The sequence below is a fragment of the Nyctereutes procyonoides genome, unplaced genomic scaffold (genome assembly GCF_905146905.1).
Source record: "Nyctereutes procyonoides isolate TBG_1078 unplaced genomic scaffold, NYPRO_anot_genome, whole genome shotgun sequence".
NCBI classification, from domain to species: Eukaryota; Metazoa; Chordata; class Mammalia; order Carnivora; family Canidae; genus Nyctereutes; species Nyctereutes procyonoides.
Window position 1 is genome coordinate 30436330 of NW_026575135.1, and position 6135 is coordinate 30442464.

The following is a 6135-nucleotide window of genomic DNA, read 5'->3' on the forward strand; positions in this document are numbered from 1 at the left end:
CAACAAGACAAAAAGACAACCTACTGAATGAAAGAAGGCATTTGTAAATAATATATCTTATAAGGGGTTAGTATCCAAAATATATAAAGAACTTATACAACTCAACCCTAAGCAATCTGACTTAAAAAAAAAAAAAGTGTGGAGGACCTAACTAGATATTTTTTCCAAAGAAGACATTCAGATGACCAAGAAACACATGAAATGATGTTCAGCATCACTCATCAAAAGAGAAATGAGGGATGCCTGGGTGGCTTAGCGGTTAAGCGTCTGCCTTTGGCTCAGAGTCTGGGGTTTGAGTCCCAAATCAAGCTCTCTGCAGGGAGCTTGCTTCTTCTTCTGTTTTATGTCTCTGCCTCTGTGTCTCTCATGAATAAATAATAAAATCTTTTAAAAAACAAAACAAAGAAATGAATATTAAAAAAAACACAATGAGATATCACCTTACACCAGTTATAATGGCTAAAATGAAAAATAAAAGAAATAACAAGTGTTAGTGAGGATGCAGAGAAAAAGGAACCCTGTGCACTATTGATGGAAATGGAAATTGGTACAGTCATTGTGGAAAACAGTATAGAGTTTCCTCAAAAATTTAAAATAGAAATATTATATGATCCAGTAATTCCACAATTGAGTATTCACCCAAAGAAAACAAAAATCACAAATAAAAAAAGTTACATGCACCCTTATATTTATTGTAGCATTATTTACATTAGACAAAAAATAGAAGCAGCCTAAGTTTCTATCAATAGACAAATGAATAAGGAAAATATGATATGTATATCTATCTCTATATATCTATGAATTTTATAGTCATAAAAAAGAATGAGATTGTGCCATTCGCAGCAACAAAAGTGGACTTAAAGGGTATTGTACTAAGTGAAATAAGTCAGACTGAGAAAGACAAATACCGTATGATTCCACTCACAAGTGGAATCTGAAAACACATATAAACAAACAAAACAAAAACAAATGAATAAGCAAAAAGCAGATTCAAACCTGTAAATACAGTGAATAAAGAGATGGTTGCCAGAGGGGGTTTTTGGGAAGGGGTGTGGAAAAAATGAGTGAAGGGCAGAAGGAACAGCCTTCCAGTTATGGAATGACTAAGGGGAATAAAAGTCACAACATAAGGAATATAGTCAATGATACTGTAACAGTGATGTAACAGGACAATTGGTAGCTAAAGTTATGGTGAACACAGCCCAGGATGTGGAAACTTAGCAAATCACTTGCATTTGAAACTAATGTAACATCATGTCAATTATATCCAAATAAAAAAAGAATAGTAACATTTTGGTATAAGTTTTTTTCCACCAACAAAACAATCAAAATCCGCAAAGAAGAAATATAATCTGGCAAGTTACATAATCTTCTCTCTCATACATTAGAGTTTATATTTAAATTAGAACAAATTTTCTGAAAAGCAATTTGACAATACACATTGTGTTTTTAAGTGGGAATCTATCCTAACAATATGACCCCAAATTCACACAAAGGCACAGGGATATATAGTAATGAAGATGTAAAAGCAACTTAAGTACTAAAAAATAAGGCGCTGGTTCTGTAACTTAAGACCCTATAACATGCTTTTGTACAGGCAGTAATTTTGTTTGTGGGTGCTTTATTTCAAAATGACAATAACTTTATAACTTTGTGGTCATAAATAGATCCTCATGTAAAAATTTCAGTACAGTTGTGTCTAATGCAGAGATAGAAAAATATTCATAATGCATGTTCATCAAAAACCTATAGTTAACATAGGGGAGAACTGATATGTTTAATGACAATAGTGACCTTTGCTTTAGAATACAATTGGATCAGAAAGGGAGACAGAACATAAAGACTTCTAACTCTGGGAAATGAACTAGGGGTGGTGGAAGGGGAGGAGGGCGGGGGGTGGGGGTGAATGGGTGACGGGCACGGAGGGGGACACTTGACGGGATAAGCACTGGGTGTTATTCTGTATGTTGGTAAATTGAACACCAATAAAAATTAATTTATTAAAAAAAAAGAATACAATTGGGTCACTTTTCTTTAAAAACACATCTAAAGAGTGGACACTAATTTACTAGTACTTCGGTGTTTTCTTCTGTACTTCTAAGAGTACTGTCTTTTTAATTGATTTATGTTGTTTTGGCTTCACAACTATGTCTTTTAGAACTTAGAGAAATCAGAACTTCTGTCAACTCTGAGCAGAGCCATCAAGACAGGTTTTGTTGATATGTTGTTCATTTACTTTTCTTTGAATACAAATATTGATGAATTCATGTAAAAAAATTGTAATGCACATAAATTTGTGAAAAAGCAAGGGAAAAGATTTAATCCTCACAATTTAGGGAAAGCTAGTGATATATTTTTGCATATTTTTTTCATCTACTGCCCTTAGAATTTTTATATCACTAAGATTATCTCTCTAAACTATTAATGTTCTGATGATTTTACTTAATTCATAGACTAGAAATTTTCCTTTTAACATTTTTGCTACACCATAACCTAAAATAATTTCCAGAGATTAAATATTTAAATTAAAAAAGCTAGAATAAATATGACCATATTTTGACATGCACATTTAATAAACATGCTTAACTAAGTAAAGCAAATAAATAAAATCAACAATTATAAGTTATAATTTATAACAACTAATAGTTTTTATATAAGAATATTTATCTCTGTGTTACTTATAATTAGGGACAATTTTAAAAACACCAACTAAATGTCCATAAAGGGAAAGTGCTTGATCAACTATCACACTCTCCATCTATTATAATAAGAAATATTGCAAATCATTTTATTTTGACAATGATAATCTTCAAAATATATATAGTTGGCTGAAAAATCTCATTGGAAATGCAGCACACACAGTTTGGTCCTTTTCTAAAATATGGGTACAATACAATGTAGTTATTCAGAGTATATTTTAACTAAGAAAAATACTGTGGCAGTCATCTGTAATTCTACATCTGTACCCAAACAAGATGAATGTTGTAATTCACAGTTGGACATTTTCACTGTTTTATAAACTTTTCCTTTCTGAAAGTAGGGAGGTCCTGATTTACAAGATAACTGATGCAATTCAGTAATGACGGTATTTTAAGGATTCTTACGATGCTACCTTAAATCGTGAAGGCGAATCACTATACTGGACATCTTTTGATATATTCATATTAATCTAATTTATTTAACAAAGTGAACTCTGTGACAAAAACAAAAGAATCATTCATTTAATCTCTGTTTTTCCTTCCCTGCATCCTGACACACACCATAGCTTCCCAATCATTTTAAGTTTAAAGGACAAATTCCATTTTCAAACATCAACCCACTTATATCAAAGATTCAGTCTCTCATTCAGTTTAAAACTTATATCCAGTCAAAAAAGGATTCAGATTGTGAAAAGCAGAAATGTGTGACTGTCTTCTTCTTCTTCTTTTTTTTTTTAAATTACTTTACCACTTCAGGGGCACCTGAGTGGCTCAGTCAGTTAAACATCTGACTCTTGATTTTGGCTCAGCTCATGATCTCAGGGTTATGAGACTGAGTACTGTGCTGGGTTCCATGCTCAGTGGGAGTCTGCTTGGGATCTTCTCTCTCCCTTCCTTTATGCCTCTCCTCTCTCTTCTCTCTCAAATAAATAAAATCTTTAAAAAATAAATAAATCATTTCTCCACTTCATTGTTACAGTCTTCCTTCCATATTTGGGATGCTATCTATGGGTTTGAAACTGCAAAGGAGTGGTCTTGAAGAAAGGGGTAGGTAGAGGCAGAAAAGATACTACTGTTACAGTTGTAATTTGGCATGGGCATATTTCAAGTGTGAATTGTAGACTGAGTTTCTCCCTCTTTTTTTTTTCTCTCTTTTTATAGGATTCTTATGATTTTCCTGTTGAAATAATGCATGTAGGCAACAATCATCAATAGCTACTAAAACCACTACCTAATGCTTGAGTTGATGGAGAAAATGAATAATGAATGAAATGATTAGGCTGACAACATCCAAAGCACCAATCAATCCTGATATCAGTAAAATTAGGAAAGCCAAGCCCTTTTATGTCTCCTAATATATCAGAATAGAAAGTATACTGTATCACCTATACATATCACTGTATCACCTATATCAACACTGTACACCAAGCCTTGAAAAAAACTGAACCCAAATTTAATCCAGTTTGAACTTCTGCCTGTTTCTGCTGCAAGAGGGCAGGCTGCAACCCTGCCAAAGCAATATGGGAAGAGATAAGAACAGAACTTAGATGTTCTTCCTATTATGGATTGAATGTTTGTGTCTTTCAATGAATAAGATTCATATGTTGAAACCCTAACCTTCATGTAGACTGTATTTGGAGAGAGAGCCTTTTTGAAAGTAATTCTGGTGAAACAAGGTCTTAAGGGTAGAGTCCCAATCCAATTTGATTAGTGTTCCTATAAGGAGAGACTCCACAGAGCTTGATCTCTCTTTCTTTGCACAAAGAGGAGGTCATGGAGGATATTGCCAGAAGGCAGCTGTCTGCAAGTCTGGAAGGGAGCTCTCACCAGAAACTCTGGACTCTTGGCACCTTGACTGGAACCCTGATGTGGGATTTCTCAGCCTCTAGAAATGTGAGAAATAAATTTATGTTGTTTAAGCCACTTAGTCTGTGGTATTTTTTGATGGTGGGGTGAGCCATATTATGAGCCATATTAATAGATTTCCTACCTCTCTTACAATCAGTGCCACTAACACCAGCTCCTAATAGCCTTTAGACTTCCCAGTGGCTTTTGTTAAGTGTTCCTTTATCAAATTCATGCTCATGCTTGCATTTATAGATTCTCTAGTTTCTATTTGCAGGAAGGGAGCCAGCTAGGCTAGTTCTCCATCTTGTCCATGCCCTTTGCTTTTTACACATGCATAATGGTGAAGATCATATGGCCCTAATAAATAATTCAGTGAAGTGATTAAATATGCCTCCGCTCCTATCGGAAGCAAATGTTTCAGTAACCCATGGACTTCAGGGTGCTCTTAAAAGCTCTAGCCAGCATGATTTTTGTACTTGTTATTATCCTGATTAGGAGAGTTGTTGGTTACTGTTTATCTTCCTCAGAAAGACCATCTTATTTAAAAACCACCTATAAAAACACTCAGAAAAAATATAAATTACTCATCAAGTATTATGTGTACAAGGCATAATTGCTACTCATATAATTATGTGATTAAAAGTTACAATTTTTAATAGTAAACTCCATATATCTCATTTGGGGATTGAAGTCAACCATAACATTTTGTCATTTATGTAGGAAATATGTTACTCCTCTGGAGTTCTAATTCATAATATCTTGCATAATGGCTACATGATGAGGGGTATTCTATTTTTTTAAGGTAACATTCTTTTTATATATATATATATCAGTGCACTCTTTGACTATGTTCTTTGGCTTGCAAATATGAGTCCTTCCCTGGAGTTTTGTGATGTGAATATTTAAACCAATGTTACTAAGAATAGAAATTCATGTTTTGGCTATTAAAAAAAATCATGTTTGGGCCAGCATTTTGGGTGATGTCAATAACCATAATTTCTCATGATTGATTGACATTTATTCATTAAGGAAGTTTATTGGATATTTATTATGTATCACAGATTTTTCTAGCTAGTATGTTGAATATAAAAATGTATAAAATATGAAATACTGATGTTAATAGATTATGAGCAAGGGGAATGTATATAGTGGAGGGTAGCACCTACAAAAATATATAAGTCCAGTGTAATCATTATTTTAAAATACTATTGCATTTTTTTTTGTCTGGGTACAGTATACTTTATTGATGGTACATGACAAGGTAGGACTCCCCAATCCCCTTCCTCAGGGGGTCTGGGATGTAAATTGGAGGTCAGAAGATTCTCAGTGTGTCAGGGGATTAAGTTGGGGCAGGGACTCCCCAGCAGCTGAGGGCCTCTGTCTTCCTCTTGTTCTTGCTGGGGCTGGTGGTCCAGGAGGCTCTTACTCCTTGGAGGCCATGTGGACCATGAGGTCCACCACCCAGTTGCTATAGCTGTATTCATTGTCATACCAGGAAATAAGCTTGATGAAGTGGTCACTGAGGGCAATGCCAATCCCGGCATTGAAGGGGGAAGAGTGGTGTCACTGTTGAAGTCACAGGAGACAA